This window comes from Lissotriton vulgaris, chromosome 7 (genome assembly GCF_964263255.1).
Source record: "Lissotriton vulgaris chromosome 7, aLisVul1.2, whole genome shotgun sequence".
Lineage (NCBI taxonomy): Eukaryota > Metazoa > Chordata > Amphibia > Caudata > Salamandridae > Lissotriton > Lissotriton vulgaris.
The window spans coordinates 461,763,099-461,783,097 of NC_141695.1; positions in this window are offsets into that span (position 1 = coordinate 461,763,099).

Below are 19,999 nucleotides of genomic sequence, written 5' to 3' on the forward strand. Positions count from 1 at the left end.
CAATTTCTAACAACCTTTTCTGTCTGAGAATCACAACCCGGCCACCAAAACAAATGCTTAATCAATGACTTAGATCGCACAATACCTGGATGTCCTTCGTGGCAGAGTTCAATAATCCCCTCACGCAAAGTCACAGGAGGAATTATCCTTTCACCTCTTAAAAGTGTTTCATGTGCCACAGAAAGTTCAGACCTAACCTCCCAAAAAGGTCTGATAGCATCATCCAACAAATCCTTTTTACTTGGCCATCCATCCACAGTAAATGAAATTACCTTCTGCAAAATATCGTCAGCTGAATACTCCTTATTCCACTCCTCCTTACTGAAGGCTGAAAGACCTTCATCATGGACAAAAGCAACTTGCAATCCATTCCACTCATTATTGTCACACTCTTCCAACATGACTGGCATCCTTGACAAAAAATCCACCAGGACATTACTTTTGCCTGGAACATATACAATCTTGTAAATGAAATTTTGCAACCTCATTGAAATCCTACCCAACCTCGCAGACGCATTGATCACACCTTCCGTTGTTAAAATTTTTACCAAAGGCTTGTGATCACTACGTAATAAACACATTTTTCCCCAAACAAAAGATTTAAAATGTTCCAATGCCCAAGCACACGCTAAGGCTTCCCTTTCTATTATTGGGTACTTCTCTTCACAAGGAGACCAGGATCTTGAAGCATAAGCAATAACTTTCTCCCTGCCCTTCTCATCCACTTGAACTAAAACAGCTCCAAGGCCTTTGTTACTAGCATCAGTCGTAATTATGCTTTCCAGAGATGGATCAAAACTTTGCAGGGAAGTGGCTTTGGCAATAGCTAACTTGATATTCTTAAAATCTTCATCACAAAAATTAGACCACTCAAATTTTACATTCTTTTTTAACAGTTGCCTAATGTTATAGGTGACATTTGCAAAATTAGGAACATATTTTGAGCAAAATTCTGCCATTCCTAGAAATGACTTGATGTCATCCTTACACGTAGGAACAGGAGCGTCAGAAATAGCTGAAACCAGAGTGGGTTTAGGTCTAACACCCTCTTTATCAATAATATGACCGAGGTAAGTCACACTCCTTTGTGAAAATTTACACTTAGAATGTTCTACCGTAAGGCCTTTGCTCTCAAGAATACTCAAAACTCTCTCCAATCTAGACAAATGCTCACCCTCATCATCCCCAAAAACAAGAATATCATCTTGAAAAAATCTGACACCATTTTCTTCCTTTAAAAGCTGATACATTAAACGCCGGAAGACAGCGGCCGCCGAGGCTAAGCCGAAAGGCATCCGCTTATAACGGAAGAAACCAAAAGGGGTTACAAAAGATGCAAATTTAATTGATTCCGGACACAAAGAAATCTGATGATACGCCGATGATAGATCTATGGTCGAGAACCATTGTGCATTGCCTAGACTAGAGACCATTTCATTAATCTTAGGAAGTGGGAATTTGTCAACCACATTGTTGTTATTTAAGTACCTTAGATCCACACATAGCCTAATTTTTCCGTTGCTCCGTCTCGCAACCACAATCGGAGAAACCCATTCGCTAGCTTCAAGAGGTTCAATTATATCAGTAGAAACTAACTTATCCAATTGTTTACTTACTTCATCTCTCACAAGGATGGGAAAATTTCTACATGTATGCACTTTAGGGCAAGCATCCTCCTTTATTATGATTTTGTGCTCGAATCCAACTAAATTTCCCAAAGTTTTACTAAACACTTTCGGAAACTTATGTAAAATTTCCTTAGTCACGGTAGTACTGTCATCCACCACCAAAACTTGTTCACAACTGTTTGGGTCTAGAATGATGTGTAATTGTTTTTGGTCAAACCACCCTAAGACTGGTGGACCCTTTTTTGTAATGTATAGCTTCCCTCTACATTCTCTACCCTTGAATCTAAATACAAACCAACGGAAACCAAGGATATTAATAGGTTCCCCCATATAGCTTTCAGGGTGAATGTCTGGAGCCAATAATGTATCACCTACTTGTTGGACAAAAGAAGATTCCCACATTTCTTCGTTAATAATTGTATAGGGCGAACCAGAATCAGCGTAAATCTTGATATCCACCCCACCAATACTCATCAAACAAATGGGTTTGTTCACCACATCTTCATCACGGATTTTTAAAACCAATTTGTCATGCAAATTCATAACCAAATTGTCTTCCGGATCATTCTCCAGAATTTCATCCTCATCCATATCATTCACAAAACTAACTTTTCTTCTTCCTGTTACAAGCTTTTGTTAAATGACCTTTTAATCCACAATTAGCACATTTCATTTTGAGACCAGGGCATCCTTTAAAGTCTGCCAAATGTTCAGAACTATTACATCTGTAACACTTAAGTTTAGAGCCCTGAGACTGTTTTGCATAAAATGGTCTGTTACCAGTACTCAAATTGTTCTTTGAGTTATAGTTAAATTTCTTTCAGTCAACAGCATTAACTTTACTAACAACTTCATTATTTATAGAAGTATTATCAAGTTTGATCACATTAGCACATCTGCCAGACATTTCCGCTTTACGCGTGATTGCCAGAATGTCATCTAAAGGAGAATCTCCATTAATCCACAATCTATCTTGAATAGAAGCATTATAAGAATGCATAACAATTTGGTCTCTAATAAGTTCTTCTTGTAACACACCAAATTTGCAGTCTAACGACAATTTCTTAAGGTCAGCAAGATAGTGATCAATATTTTCATCTTTAGCTTGTTTTCTTGAAAAAAATGTGTACCTAGTTACACCTATACAAACTTTAGGAGCAAAATAAGTGTCTAAATGCAGTAGTGCCAACATATATACATTTAAATCACCAGGAAAAGAAGGTTTAGTCATAGTCTCATACACTTTCAATCCAACAGGACCTAAAGAATGTAAAAGTAATCTTTTCTTTTGAGCATAAGACATTTTTCCATCTTCATCTAATGCATCAATATAATTGCAAAAATAAGGTTTCCACTCCAACCATTTAAGTGGAGGTTCTCTGCCTGAAACCCAAAAGGCTTGAGGTGCACTTATATTATAATTGGGCTGAGACATAATGAATCAATACTGAACAGATAAAAATAATACTGGATGACTTATGTAAACAATGAAGAAGTAATCAATGCTGCATAAATACAGTAGAAATTAAGGTTGAATAAATACCTCTCAATAATAAGGTTAGAATCGATAAAATGTATAAATACCTCACAATAATAAGCTTAAAATCGATGAAATGACAATAATAACAATAATGCCAATTAACAACTGGTGTGCGTATCACCGATGAAGGTAATCCAAATGGTGCGCAATCACCGATGAAGATATCGCACAAGGTGTGCGAATCACAGCTGAAATTCGTTGGTGAAGAATGTTTGTTTACAACTTCACGTTTTACCAAGATGGCCTCTCGTACGTGTGACGTCACACGCAAGCGTACCCACAATACACCTTGAGGAAGTCGGAGCGTTGAATCCAGGAGACCGAGGAGAGTTCCAGAGAAGATGTCCCTCGAAGAGGGAACCAGGAAACGATCAGCTCTAGAAAGGTTCGTCAGCGATGGAACACTGCAGGCGATTACTTTTAAAATATGGTGCGAGCTGCAGCATGCCGATAACCGAACTGAGAACAGTAAGGAAACTCCGTTTTCTTAACTTTAATCCTCAAGCGCTGACCAAATTTGACACGGTGGTTACGAAGTCATTGCGATGCTTACTCAACTTCATGCAATCACAAAATCAATATCAATATGTGCATCAAATTCAAATCCGTTTAAAAGTCAGCGATGAAATCAGCTCAAGCACAGCAACTCATACACCAATCAAAATGTCTTAAAAATCGCCAATGAGGTATCCAGTATAGTTACCAAACTCCTTTTCAATCCACTTTTTCTTGAAATAGAAGAGAAAAAAAAATACTCCAGAATAGAGTTCAAATAAGTTGCTCACGTAGGTTCTGCTCTTCGAATCCCGTCGCCAGTGAAATGAAGAATAAATTCAGGATTGAATTAAAGTAATCCTTTAATTAATCAAAGAGCTCAGTACATGTCATCCAGTAAGTTCAGCATCACAGGAACAACTGTCCTTTACAAATGATGCACAGTAACATGACATATATAACATTCCATATTCTAGAAATGACATAACTAGTACAAACACAATTAAAGAAACAGTACAATTAAGAATGCAAACACAACACCGCGGGTGGAGGCTTCTGCGTTTGTTGTACCTGAAGAGTTGAGGCTGAAGGAGATGCCGTTTGGGTGACAAGTTTTTCCGTTGACTGAAAATGAGGAAATGAGGCACAACATTTGGCGGTGAAGGCTCCCAAAGCTACCAAAAGTCGCCGCTCATCACCAGATGAAATGAGGAGAAAGATTGATGGCAGAGAAGTCTTGAAGGTATTTTAAAGAGACTTTATTTCAAGCTTTAAGCAGAACACCACTGGAGTGCAGCCATCCTCCTTGAAGTACGAGTAGCCAATGTCAGTTACCTGCATTCGGACTTCAACGAGAAATAGGTATGCACGAGAATGCAAATTCAAGTAAACACAAGAAATGTACAACAGCACGTAATGTGCGCATGCAATAACTGTAAAAGGATCATACATAAACAATAACTTGCAGACCAGAATGAGAGCATGTGCATGTGAAATGGAATACAGATGAACATAACAATAGAGTGCATGCAAGAACACATGCACGTGCACAAATGGAACTCAGCTCACATTACAGTGATCGAATACACTACCAGGGGAAATGGGTATGTCTCCCAAAGCTGGGAGTCCTGAGACTTTTAAGTGGTGTATTAGGAGCACGTGTTGAAACTATTTGTAGTTCTGGTTTACCCAGCGTTGCTCTTTGTGAGGAGATGCATTTCGGCCAGGTCCTTAAAATATACTTAGAGTGGGCTGTGGTTTCACTAGCACCTCATGCTTTGAACTGTTTGGGGTACCTTTCTGCCTCCTGTTGAGCGTTCATATTGCAATATATCTGAAAAAGGCACCCATTCATCACACATTCAGTTCTTCATCTCATCCATGCACTGTGTACAGAAATCAATCTTTTTTTTAAATGTTCTTTACTGCAGTAGACTTTTGAATTTTTGGTTAGCACCCCAGCCCAAACCTTTACAACCACCACTTTCCCTACCACCCTACCTACCACCACCAGTCCCACCATCACCTTTTCAATTTCCAATTCCGCCAGCATTACCAACTTTACCGTTATAGCCATGACAGCACGTGTGTATACGATTGTTTGCATGCTTTACTACATACCATACTTCCGCTTTGCTAATGTTTGTTGTATGTGTTCCAGGGAATATCCTGAAATGGGAGGATACACGGTTATGCCCTGGAAGGATGTTTTTGGCTTGTATTCTCGTCTTGCCCCATTTTGTAGCCACTTTCAGCAAATGTGGTGGAGAAAAAGCTTTTTGGGGAAACCTGCAGTGGGCTGGTATTTTCAAGGGCGGTGCGGGGTGTAACTGTGCTTGCTTCCTGCTAATATCTGCAGTGTGTTGGAGGATGGTCCGCTTCTCTAAAACAATTTGTCGATAAAGATAATTACATTTCCAATCGGAAATTATAATATTTACCGCTACTTATCCCGAATCGCAGTTTACTTTTAATGTTTCAGAACGTGAAAACCTGTAATAAACTCCTCAGTTTCCATTCACTCTGTTAGGAAGAGTTTCAGAGATAAAACATTTTTTAGTCTTGGTTTTTGTGCTGAGTCACTCCTCACTCCACTGGATTGTTTGCTCTCACTGTACTTATCTGGTATAGAGGTGATTTACCTTTCACCTAGTTTCACCAGTCTGTTCCGGTCTCCTCCGCCTCGTCTACCTTCTCTGACTGTAGTTCACCTTCTGGCAATGACATGCTTTGTCTTGTCTTGTAAAGCATTTTTTTTGTCCGTTTAATGTTTTTTTAGCCCATTTTCAGATGGCCTAAAACCTGGTACAGAATCGATGCCACCACTAAAAAATGATATATTGTGTGACATATTTTCTTTGAATAGAAAGCATGTCCTCTATTAGCTCTAAACTCTCATTCTTTCCCCAAATCAGAGGCAAAGGCCATCAACTTGCTTCTTTCCTTTTTCTGACCCACCCTCCCAAATCGACCTCCAGGTGGCAATGTCAAGGGCCCTGGCAATGTCAAACTTGAATTACTGCAGGTTCATGTACACCAAACTACCAAAGTGCTTATCAACAAGTTGCAGAGGTTTCAACCTCAGGCTGCCGGAAGGTGTCTAAAAAGCACAAGTGCCCGTTGCCTGAGGTAATGAAGATCCAACAAGGTAATTAGCTATAAAACTTCTGTTTCTTAGAGTCACAAAGAAATAAGCTCATGACCGCTCTTCTGCTGTCCTTGGTGCAACTGTCCAATGGAAAGACCTGGAGCAGAACACCGCAGGCCACCCTTGAAAGAACACAAGTGGTCCTAAGTGGTCCCGAGCAAGCGCACAAGACAATAACAAGTTGTCCTTAAACACAAAGAAGAACTTGTTAACATACCACCATCCCTTTTTTTTAATTATAAAAATGAGTTTTGAAAATATTATTAACAGAGAACGAAATCAATTAAACATGCACACAATATAACATCTTACTAATGAAATGCCCTAAGAATACAGCAAAATTGAGACGTTGCAAAACGAAATAGAGCAACATTACATTAGATTAAATAATAATCTTTAAATTTCAAAAGAAATGAAGCATTGCGAGATCCCCTGCAAGAAGACTTCTCAACATCAAAACTTGTGGTCATATTCCCCTCATTAAAACTCGAAGAGGACACCTCGCTAGAGGGCATAAACACATGAGCATCATCATGTTCATGAAAGAGTTTATTGGAGGTGTGATTGTCACATTAAGCAGAATGTGGGAACTGTATAGAATTGGGGGTGACGTTTCCTTGACAGAGATCCCACCAGGGGCTATCTTCACCAACCTCAGAATAAAGAATACCTTTATTCTTAGCAGCTACAATTTTAGAGGGTTGTTCTTGAGTGACCTTCACCAGACTCCTCCTATTTCACCACCCTGTGTCCTCCAAAACAACAGCACCTTTGGAAATCCTGGCCACTTTGACTGGTAGTGTGAATTTGGCACTCTGTTGCGTAATAGTTTGAAAGGAGATACGCCAGTGGTGCTATGTGGTGTGGTGTGATAGTTCCAGAACTTTTCTCTCAAGAAATGTTCAACCTGTAAGCCTGCTGACAATGCAGTTTGAACACCCTCCTTTAAGAATTTGTTTACATGTTCCACCAAACCATTAGAACTCTGGGAGTACAGGGCTACCTTTTGCCTAGATTATTGATAAACTGCAGCATTTAATAAGACTTGAAATGAGTCCCATTACCAGTTACAAGTTCTTTTGGTGGGCCTTCGATTTTAAATACTTTGCTTAGAAAAGTAAAGACAGTTGTGGTGCCTGGAGTCGAAACAAAATTAAAGTAAATCCACTTAGATAGGTAGTCCACCAAAACTAGCATATACTTGTTACTGCTAGGAAGAGGTTCAAAGGGACCAGCAAAATCAAGTGCAACTTTATCCCATGATGCGTCCGGTAGTGGAACCATATGTAAATCAGGTTCAGTAGATTTCCAGTGTTTATCAGAAATTAAACCGGTACTGCAACCTGAAATTACCTGTTAACCTGGGCATCTAGTGCAGGCCACTAATAGTATTGCTTCAGGTTATGAATGGAGGCTGTGATTCCTAAATGACCTTCATGGGGGAACTCACAATTCATGGCGGAGAAAAAATCCTTCAACAACAGATAATTCATCCAAAACTTGTGCATATAATTTAACTCCAGATTCCAGATTTATTTCATGAGGCCAACCCTCTTTAACATATTTGATAACTTGTTGAAAAATTAGATCATCATTGAAAGCATTCAACTAAAACTCTCCAATTATGAAGTCCTGTTTCACATCAAGATCCCTAACAAGAGCAACCACACATTCAACCTCTTCCTTGGATTCACATACCACATCATTAGTAATAGGCATTCTGGACAAGCAGTCTGCTCTGGCATTCTTTCTATCCAGTAGATACTGAATGGTGAAATTATATTCATGCAACTTTGACAGAATGCAGACTAGCCTTGCAGAGGCTTTACCTGTGCCATTGCCATTAAGTAGTAAATAAGTGGTTTGTGATCAGTGAAAATTTGAAATTGTGTGCCCCATAGATATATTTTAAATTTTTCAATTTCCCATGCACACGCTGACATCTCTTTTTCAATAGTACTGTAGTTGAACTCAGCAGAACTCAAGGAAAATAATGCAAAAGCAATTGTGTTCTCTTTCTTGTCCACCCATTGCGAAAATGTTGCGCCGAGTCCTAATTGACTGGAGTATACTGTCAAAAAACAAGGCTTTCTAGTTGAGAAAGCTGATAAAATTGGGGCTGAAGTAATGGAATGGAATGGAATGGATGTGGATTTATAGAGCGCGAATTGCTACCCGAAGGCGTCCAAGCGCTAGAATAACCGGGGACCTACAGAGGGGCCTAACTGGGATTAGTGGGGCAGATTAAAAAGAAAAGTTTTTAACTGTTTCGGGAATGTGGGCAGATTGCAATTGGCTCTCAGGTGCAGGGGGAGGTTGTTCCATGCCATGGAAGCGTTGTAGGCGAACGTCCTGCCGCCAGATCTGGATCTTTTTATTCTTGGTATCGTGGCCAAGAAAGTCTGGCTGGAGCGGAGGTTTCTGCTGGGGAGGTAGTGGGTAATTAGGTCCCAGGTAATCCTGGGACCCGTATCCCAGAAGGCCTGATGTGCAATGCACATGGCCTTAAACAGAATCCTCTGGCGCACTGGTAGCCAATGAAGGCTAGCCAGCCCGGCCCTCACCGGTTGTCTGCGCGGGATGTTAAGCAGCAGGCGTGCTGCGCAGTTCTGCACTATCTGGAGTCTGCGTATGGTATATTCTGGGGCACCGAGATAAAGCACGTTGTTGAAGTCCAGGCGTGATTGTATTAGACCCTGTACAGCCACCTGTCTTGCCTCCACGGGAAGGAGAGGGAAGATTTTTTTAACATTCTCATAAGTCCAAAACAGGCGGCTGAGAGTTTTGTTGCCTGGGTGCTAAATGATAAGGATCTATCCAACCAAACCCCAAGGCTCTTGATGTTGTTTTTTGGGGTTGGAGGAAGGCCTAGACAGGGGGGCCAAAGGGTGTTGGGGAAGTAGGGATCAGGGGAACCTAGGAGCATCAGCTCCGTTTTGTCCCCATTCAATTTGAGGAATGAAGAGGACATCCAGCCCTTGACCTTCTCTAGGCATTCTTTGAGACCGCCTGACGCAGGCATATTGGCCTCCTGCGCCAGTGAGACCACCAGCTGCGTGTCGTCCGCATAGGAGATGATCTTAATCCCAAATGGGCGGACGACCTCAGCCAGTGGCCTCATATATATATTGTACAATGCGGGGCTCAGAGAGGAGCCCTGAGGGACCCCACACTTTAAAGGTCTACAGGTGGACATAGACTCACCCTCAAAGACTCGGAAGTATCTATCCTCTAGGAAGGATTTGAACCACAGCCAGGCTTTGTCCCTTATCCCGGCGTTGGATAAACGGTGCATCAAGATGTCATGGCTGACCGTGTCAAACGCCGCGCTGAGGTCAAGGAGGATCACTGCCACTGAACCTCCTTGGTCCAGGATCTTTCTGGACTCCTCTGTGACCATAAGAAGGGCGGTCTCAGTCCCATGTTTGGGTCTAAAGCCCGTCTGGGTGGGATCTAATAGTTGTTGTTCTTCTAGAAAGTTTACCAGTTGGAGATTTATAAATTCGGATCCAGGTTGGATTTCTTCAATAAAGATCTGACCATGGCCTGCTTCCAGGCAGGCGGGACAATGCCGGAGGTGATGGATGAATTTAAGACATCTCTAATTGTCGGCAGAATGAACTGTGAGGCCGCCATAATGATGTCTGGAGGGGCTGGATCGTCAGGGGATCCGGACTTGACTTTTCGGGCTATGGATTCAAGGGTTACAAGGTCTAGAGAGGGGAAATGGGTCAGGGTAGATAGAGGTTGTGGTGGGGAAGAGATTGAGGTTTCATTGAGTTGGGCTGAGAGAGTGATGCCCTTATGGGGGAAGGCTGAGTAGATTTTATTCACTTTTTGATGAAAGAACTCAGCAATATTATTACAATGGGTGGAAGATTTAGTGATTGGTAAATCGGGTGGGGGTTTTGATAATTGTTTCACAATTTGAAAAATTTCTTTAGGCTTTGATTTAGCACTCATAATCTTGTTCGAGAAGTGGGCAGCCTGAACAGTTTTAACTTCTGTTTTATATTTGCTAAGTGACTCTCGGTAGAGAGTTTTGTTCTCCGTCGAATAGTCCAAACGCCAGCGTCTTTCCGATTTCCTGCCCTGACGCTTCATGTCCCTGAGAGCTTCAGTATACCAGGGAGCAGTTTTGTGAGAGCGTTTTAGCGTGACTTTCTTTTTTGGTAGTATGACATGAGAAATCCAGTCAGCGTAAGTTTGGTAGGCTACGCAAGGGTCTTCATTATAAGGGGGGTGGCTGCTAGCAAGTTTGACGGACCAGTCGTCAATTACGAGGCGGGACCAAGCTCGCATGACCCTTGTGGTGGGTCCAGTCGGGGGGGGCTTGAGTGAGGTCCACTCAAAGGGGACCAGTGAGTGGTCTGTCCACGGCAGAGTAATAGGTAGCCCAGCTACAAGGTCAGAACAATTGCTAAAAATCGGATCCAGCAGATGGCCCTTAACATGTGTGGGGGTCTTCACATGCTGGGTGAGTTGCAGGGCTGCCAAATCGTCAGCCAGGGTAGTGGCTGTATAGTCTGTAGAGGAGTCAAAATGGAGATTAAAATCACCTAACAGAGATTTAATCCTGGTAAAAGACTCATTTGCTGCATAAGACCACTCAAAAGTTTGACCTTTCTTTAATAGATCCCACAAGGGTTGTACCACTAGTGCATACCCATAAATAAACTATGAATATTATTCACATAAACCTAAAAATGAGCGAAGTGTATGTATCCTTGTTGCAGGGGGAAGGGGTGTCTTGGATGGCACAGACAAGTGACACTTTTGGACTGATGCCTAGACTAGAGGTACGGTGACCCAAATATCTAATTGGTTAACCATAAATTTCCACTTTTCTATTCTTTTTCATAACAACAGATTTTATTGATTTTCCATTATACCAGATGGGCCAAGCCCAGCAAGCACAGTACATTTGAAATGTATACTGTAAACTCCCTTGAGACTGTAAAGCACCCACCCCTGGGGTCTGCGGAACATCAGGGCAATAAAAACACTATGCCTCCCACTCCCTGAACGCACATCTTACATACATGAAATACATTATATGGACATAGCAAAGGAGTGCCCGTCTGTGTCCGTGTAACACCAACATTTTAAACTGGCAATCATTCACCACCAGCCGTTCAATAGGGTCTCGGGTGACTGGCTGCACCATTGGGGACAAGTCAATTCCCCTGTACTTGGCCCCCTGTTCCCATATATTCCAATGCTTCTGTGGACAGCCCCTCACCTGAAACAATGCAATCTCCACCGACATGCACCTATCCATGGCCTTTTTCCAGTTAGCTATACAGGGCGGGGTTGTATCTTTCCAATGCTGTGCTACGTCGCGCTTGGCCAATGTGAGACACAAGAACAAAAGGTGTCTTTTATACCTGTTCCCCTCAATTTCTTCTGTGCTGTGTAAAAGCGTTAGTCTAGGGTCCGCCGGGATGTCCCATGCCAGAACCCGCCCCATGCAAAATAGCACACCCGACCAGAACAGCTGCTGCAATGACCTGAAGATCCACACCTTGTGAAGGAAGGACCCCTTGTCTGTGCCACAGCAGAGACAGATGGGGGACTGAATAGCACCCATCTTCCAGTGGCGAAGACGTGTGTAATATATCCTATGGAGATATTTAAATTGAATTAGCCTGTATCTGGTGGAGACGGTGGCGTATTGAGGACCAGCCAGCGCCTCGGCCCAATCATCGTCAGTCAGGGTGGGCAGGTCTGCATCTCACACCGCCCGGGTTCTGTGGATAGTGTTTGTAGAGATTGTGATGAGAGTTTGATAAATTTGCTGGATTTTGTGGGCCCCCAAGTCTCCCATCAACAACCAACCTTCCAGCAGGTGGAACTCGGCTAATAACTTGAGATGCAGTATCAAGGATCAATGCGTGACGGAGCTCCAGATAGCAATGAAACTGTGATTTATGAAGGTTAAAACCCGCCTTTAGCCTCTGAAAAGATTTAAGAGTGATCCCCTGCACAATGTCTGCCCTGCCAGAGGGGAATGGCGCCCGTCAACATACCCCACCAACTCATGGACCAAATCACCCTCCTCCATATCTGAATAACTGTCCGGCAGTCCGGGGGAAGCACCTCCAGGGATGAGCAACTATAAGAAAGATGGAGCAACGGAGTACCTGCCATGGCGAGCCTTTCCACAGCACAAGCCGGGTCTGTCTGGGAACCTTACCACCATTCGTTGATCACAAGGAGGTGCAAAGCCCAATAATACGCACGGACGTCGGCTGCCGCGATACCACCACAACACGTTGACTGAATGTACGTGGCAAGCGCCACCCGGATCGCACCTCCTTGCCAGAGTAATCTATTCAGGAGTGCATTTATTTGGAGAAACCACGACGGGGTGATATGATACGGATAGTTCTGAAGCCTGTAAAGCAAGCACTGCAGGGACACCATTTTGTAGATTGCGGACCTGCCATACATCAATAGGGGTAATTGGGACCAAATTGTTGTTTCGTCTCGGACGGCGGGAAGCAGCGGCGCTATGTAATGAGTCCAAGCTGCACTTAAACACCGCGTTATGTATACCCTAAGGTACTTGAGGCCCGTGTCTGCAATGATCAGCCGCGAGGCCCAAGCCTGACTCCTGTGCTCGCAGTGGATGAGAAACAAGATAGATTTGGACAGGTTAGCACATAGCCCGGAAGTCTCCCCAAATATCCGAAAGATTTGGAGGACACGGGCCGGAGGCCCAAGGGTCTGACATGAAAAATAGGGTAAGGTCGGCGTAGAGCGCGATCCTGTCGGAGTGCCCTGGCGACTAGTCCAGCCCCCGAAGGACAGAGTCCAGGGACACCCATGCAGCTAAGGGCTCGAACGCTAAGAGATGGGAAAGGGGGCACTCCTGCCTCGTGCCCTTAAGGATAGGGAAGGGAGACGTGCAGCATCCGGCCGCACAAAACGAGGCAGTGAGATCAATATATGAGTTTCACATAAGCCCGGAACCTTGGTCCCAAGTTAATAGCCTCTAAAAGTTTAAAAAGGTAGGTCCAGCTCAGCGAGTCAGACGCCTTGTCTATGTCCGCCAACAGGACAGCCACGGGCGGCCCAAATGAGGGGCCTCTGCAACAGCATATGAACCCATCTAATATTGTGTCTGGTGGAACGCTGTGGCATGAAGCCGGACAGATCCGGATGTACCAGATCTTGAATGTGGTTGCAGAGATGGTCAGCCAGGACCTTTTCCAAACGTTTGGGCTCAAAATTTAACAAAGAGATGGGGCGATACGAGCACGGATCCTCCGGAGGGTGACCAGGCTTGAGGAAGACCACAATTTCGGCATGCTGCCAAACTGGGGGCAAAATACACCGCTCCGAGGCCTCTTGAAGTGCCCTGAGCAAATGAGGCCCTAAGGTCCGCATATGTGGGTATAGAAAGTCACACGGAAACCAGTTCAGGCCCGGTGCCTGGCCCGGGTGTATATTGGGCAGCGCCGCCCGCAGTTCGCCCACGGCGATGGATTTATCGAGTTCATCGCGTAAGTCATCAGATAGTCGGCGAGGAGGGATATCCAAGAAAAAGTCATCAAAAAGGGACTTGGCTATTACCTCACGCTCCTCATACAAGGGCGGTAGAAACCGGCAAAGGCCTGGACCACGGCTTTGGGGAGGCGCACATCTCACCATCTGGGGACCTCAAAAGGGGGACCTGCATCGGTGACGTTCAGGCCTGGCATAGCCTATGGAGCATCTGACTGGACTTGTCGCCCCATTGATAAATCTTTTATTGGGTTGATAGCCACGCCTCCTTAGCACTGTCTGTAGGCAGCTGATGGAGCTGCTGCTGGATATGCAGTAGGTTCCGGCAGGTGCCGGAGTCAGAGCCCTCCACCATTTGGGATTGCAATTGGACTTGACGATCCTCCAGTTCCCTCACCTGCGCCAAGTGCCACCGTTTTTACCCTGAACAATAACTGATGTCTGCACCTCTGAGCGTTGGTTTGAAGCTTCCCAGAGGGTAACTTGGGACGGGGAAGTTACGACATTGAAACCGAGATAATCGGCGATCGCCCGATGTATAATTTGCTGATAATCAGCGTCCGGGAGAAGCCACGGGGACATGCGCCACCAATAGGGGACGCGACGAGTCTGCAGGCACAGCCTGAGCTGGACCGGTGAGTGATCAGTCAGACCCTGGGGCATAATGGATGTGTGTGCCGCTCTGTGTATGTAGTTATGTTGGAGGAAAGAATAATCCAAACGTGAAAGAGGGAGGTGGACAGACGATGCGAATGTGAACCGAGCCTCAGAAGGGTGAAAAGCCCGTCACAAGTCTGCCCAGCCTAGTGTATGTGCCAATATATTTAGTTTGGATCTGGGAGGAGGTACATAAGGTGGCCTTGCATGGCACCTGTCAAGCGGGGTCATAATGTCATTCCAGTCTCTACCCAATATCGTCAAATCACCCTGGAGGTCCTCCCAAAGCTGTGTTAGTTTATCTATGAATGCCTGACCCAACAGTGGAGGGGCATAGACACTCCCAAGTGTGGTGATCTGTTCACCAGCTATGGTGCCAAATATTAACGTGAATCGCCCTCCCGGGTCCAACCAATGCTGTGTGATTTGAACCAGTACTCGGTGGTGAATGAGTATCACCCCGCCGCGTCCACCCCTCGCAAAACCGGAGTAGTGCCCAGAAGGTGAGTCTTCTGCAATCATAGGATATCCGCAGAATAGTGCTTCGCTAAATGGAGTACCGCCCCCGTTTGATCTTGTTCAGCAATCCGGTACCTTCCAAGCAAGGATATTAAGTTCCCCCAACGGAGAAGTACCTGTGGCATGAATCATCCCTAGTCCTCAAAGTGTATAGTGATAGACGATGCGACAGTGATGGAGCATAAAAGTGTGTGTATGGTGCACAAAACCTAGAACGAACAACAGAAAACACAACATGTCCCACCTCGCTCGCCCACCCCCATACTTCCAAAAACAAGGAGTATCTGTTGCGGTGAAATCCTGTCCCAGGCCCCAAATGCGATGACCCAAGCAGTTCCCTCGATGGATCCCCCACCCAAAATCACCCAACATTACCCAAAACGTTCAGGGCGTACAATGTCCGGCACCTTCCAGGGCAGGTGAAGAGGACCCCGACATGTCAGAAGCTGATACAACCCCTCAGGGAACCACGGCCGTTGACAGTGTCCTGCAGTTGAAAAGAAGCAGGATATATCCTCAGGCCAGGGCAATCTCAGTCGGCAGTGCCTGATTGACCCTGGGCTAGCCAATTAGAGCAGGATCTGTGGTGCCTCGCTGTAGTGTCTCATAATCTTGCTAGCTGCTCCAATGTGAGCCCTGTGAAGACTCCGAATCAAGCAGGGGTGGTGAGTGCGACTTGAGGTTGCGTTTCTCGTCTGTCCACGCGAAATCCTCCTCCGGGGAGTCGAAGAAGAGAGTCTTGGCATTGTAGCTCACTTTCATCCTGGCGGGAAACAGCAGCACGTAGGATAAATTCAACTCTCAGAGCCGCCGCTTGGCCACCACAAACGACTGACGTTGCTGCTGTACCAGCCTGGTATAGTCAGAGAAGACCATGATAGGATGAGAATCAAAAATAATTTTGTGGGGGGGCGTGGCCAAGATGGCGTCGGAGTAAGACGTGCTTTTGAGTCGCTCCGGCGCCCGACCTGCTAAGCATTGTACAGCATCGCCTACGGGGCCTCGATCCGCTCCCGAACGACGCCAGCGGTCCGTGGTGCCGAGCGGAGTGGTCTGGTGCTATCGGCGCCCTCCGGAGTGGTCGCCCGGCGTCATTCAGAGCTCTGCAGCAACGGGCCTACTGAGCACCGCCCTTGCGCACGGACGAGCCCGCCCTGGAGCGCAGTAGATCGGCGGCGGCTGGGCGGGGCTTCGCGGAGCAGCGGACGTCCTCTGCCTTCTCGGCTCTCGGGCCCCCTTCGCTGCAACGGAACGTTGGTTTGGAGGTTCACCTCTTGCTTTGGCCAGCTGGGGAGCTCAACGGCTGACTACTTGGGACAACTTGGCTGTTGTACGGACCACCCACCGGGCCCGAGTGACCGGGAGACGGAGGGCTCAGTCGTGTACTGTGCCGAGTGACTGCTTGCGGCCTGGCTCTGCGAGTCCGGTCCGTCGACTTTGCTGCCACCCCCTGGCTCCTCGGCTGGGGAACTTTTCTCGAGAGTCCATCGCTGTGTGCAAGTGCTCTTCCCTGCAACTCGGACGGCCGTGTGCCGCTACCCCGCCGCCATGTCGACCTTGCCTCGCAAAGGAAGGACGGTAAAGGAGGGGACCTCCAAGGCATCGCAACCGCCCAACTCCCCAGGGGCAAGTGGCTCGGCGAGACAATCGGATGAAGAGGCGCCGGCCACTAAGGCCTTCATGTCGGAGCTCTTTGCCTCAATCAAGGAGGACATCTCTGAACTGCGAACCCAACTAGCTTCGGACCTCCGTGAAGTCCGGAGGGACGTGGATGGCATTGGTGAGCGAGTGGCCGTACTGGAGGACCATGACCTAAGTATGGCGAATGACGTCCACCAGCTACAGCAAGATGTTCTTCGCCTTACGGACCAGAACTTGAATTTGCAATCCTATGCCGAAGACCTGGAGAACCGCTCCAGGAGGAACAACATCAGGATCAGAGCGGTCCCCTGGGACGGTGAGGCTGGTGATTTGAGGGGCTACGTGCAGGCCCTCTTCCTCCAGGTGCTTGATGAGGAGGACGTTCTAGAGATTAAACTGGACAGGGTGCATCGAGTGGGCCTGCCCAGGCGGGGGGGGCCCTCCTCCAGATATCCTGGCTTGTGTTCATGACTTTCAGATCAAGGAACGCATCCTCCGGAATGCCAGGGCCCTCTCCTCCTTGACCTTTCGAGAACATCGGCCACAGTTGTTCCAGGACTTGGCGGCATCTACCCTTCAGAAACGGAGGGAGTTCCGGCCGGTGACTGCCTATCTCAGGGAACAGGGCATCTCTTACTCTTGGGGTCACCCTTTCCGAATCATCTTCCGGTGGCAGAACCGACTGGTGCAAATCCGCTCCTTGAAGTCCGCGATGGAGCTGTTGGGACTGGAGGAAGAGCCACCCTCGCAGGCAGCACGATCCTCGCCTTCACGGCGCCGCCATCGCTCCTCGTCATGGCGAAGAGTTGGTGCCTCTCCGGAGCGGCTGCGACCGGACCACTCCATTCGCCTGCAGGAGAGAGGATCAGCGGTGGCGTCGGTGGCCTCGGTCACTCTTGCGGACTCTCAGCACTCCTCTGGAGCGGCTTGACCCCTGATTTCTTTCAAGGTTGGGCGCCGGAGCGCCTCTACTTCGACGGCCCTGGGGTACTATGGTACTTTTGGAGAAGACACCCCGAGCCTTGGCCCTGGGGGCCCCCGATCTGGTGCCCCCGCCCCGGTACCAGTCTGATGCGGACCGTGTGACCTGTGGCCCATTGGAACTGCTGACTGTAATCTTCAGGTTGCGGGCCTTGTGCTCTGTTTTTTTGGTTTTGGGGCTGTTTGGGGGGGGTGGGCCAGTTGGTGCTTGGCAAGCGCTTGTGGTGGCAGTACAGTTTTGGTTGGGGCTGGGGTTTGGGGGGGTGGTGGTGGCGACCTGGTGTGTTAGCGGTATGGTGCGTGTGATTACAACCCTGTTAGCTCCCACGCTTTCTGGAATGCTCTGTTTGAGGGGTCCTTGGGCCCTGGTGCCTCTTTGGGCCTTTGACCGCGAGGTTCTGATCGGGCTGTGTGGCTGTTCGGGCGTATGCATGGCGTGGCTTTCTAGTTTCCCGATATGACCATTAGCATAGGTACATGGAATGTGAAGGGCCTCAACTCCCCGCAGAAGAGGCAGAAGTTATGGAAGTACATTGTGGACCACCACTTAGACGTGGTTGCCCTTCAGGAGACCCATCTAGCTAGGAAAGATGAACTGCGGCTCCGCCACAGACAGTTCCCTCTTATCTATAGGGCGTCTGCGGCCACGAAGCATAGGGGAGTGGCCCTCCTATTCCGAGCTTCCCTGCATTTTCAGCCCCTGGGAGTGAATGTTGACAAGGAGGGTCGATGGCTGATGGTGAAGGGGGGGTTACATGGCCGCCTCTGTACCTTTGTTGTGATGTATGCCCCGAATACGGGTCAGAATGGCTTTTTGCAAGGCTTGCTTGATAAGGTGGGGGACTTTGTGGAGGGACACTTGATCTTGTTGGGTGACTTTAATATGGTGTGGGACAGAGATCAGGACGCTTCTGGAGCACGAAGGGCGGACGCTGGAGTCTTTTCGGAGGAAACTAAGCGTCAGTTGGGTGATATGGGATTGGTGGATGGTTGGCGCTTTGTCCATGCGCAGGCTAGGGACTACACTTTTTTTTCTAATGTTCACCGCTCGTACTCTCGCATTGATTATGTCTTAGTGGGCCAAGCTCTCCGGGGTGATATCCAACTATCTAATATTTTTCCACTTTCCTTATCCGACCATAGCCTGGTGGTTCTGGGACTACGCTGGGCCCCTGGGGGGGACGGTTGGCGCAAATGGTACTTCCCAGCAGCCCTGGCGAGGGATGACCTGTCCTGTAAGGCTTTACGTAAGGCAATCGGAGATTTCTTTCTCCTCAATCCCCCTTCGGACACCTCGGTGTACACCACCTGGGATGCGTGCAAGGCCTCCTTAAGGGGCACCTGCCTCGCTCTCAATGCGCGTCTGAACAAACTGCGACGCGAGGAGAGGGAGGCTCTTGAATCGGAACTTGCCACTCTGGAGCAGGCCCACAAAGCGAACCCCTCCAGGGTGACTTTACGGCCCCTAACGGCGGTGCGTGGGAAGCTGAGGGCCCATTATAATAACAGGGCGGAGTTCACTCTTTTGCGCCTACGGCGCGCCTCTTACTCCCAGGGCAACAAGATTGGGCGCCATCTTGCCCGGCAACTCCGTGACAAGCGCGAGCGGGAATACGTTGGAGGGGTGCGTGATCGCACGGGCTTGGTTCAGCATAAGGATGCGGACAAGGCGGCCATCTTTGGGCGCTTCTACGCAGCACTCTACTCGAGTGATGCTCTCGACCCGGAGGCTCAGTCCAGATTCCTGGAGGGGCTCCCTCTCCCGAAGGTCTCCGATGAATGGAACAATTTGTTGTCCTCCCCCATCACTCGGGAGGAAGTTCTGGACGCTATCAAGGCTCTAAAGCTACATAAGGCGCCTGGGCCTGACGGCTACACGGCCCTCTTCTATAAAACGTTCGCCTCGGAGATTTGTGAATACTTGGTCTCCCTCTTCAATGCTATGGCGACTGACGGTAGGACTACGGACTCCATGGCCGAAGCATTGATCACCATAATCCCCAAACCAGGGAAGGACCCTTCCTCCTGTACGTCTTATCGCCCGATAGCGCTCCTCAACCTGGACGCTAAACTGTATTCCTCCATCCTGGCGGGCAGGCTGCAGGACCTCATGCCGGCCTTGATCCATCCTGACCAATCTGGTTTCATCAAGGGTCGGCAGACTCATGACAATCTGCGCCGCGTGGTCCATCTCATAGAAAAGGCAGAACGGTTCCGCATACCTGCGGTGCTGATAGGGCTGGATGCGGAGAAGGCCTTCGATCGCGTGGATTGGGGGTTCCTGCACCGGACGCTGGAGGCCTTCGGATTCTCGCCCGGCTTCATTCGCATGATCGAGGCCAACTATAGAGGTCCTACCTCCCGGGTTCTGGTCAATGGCCA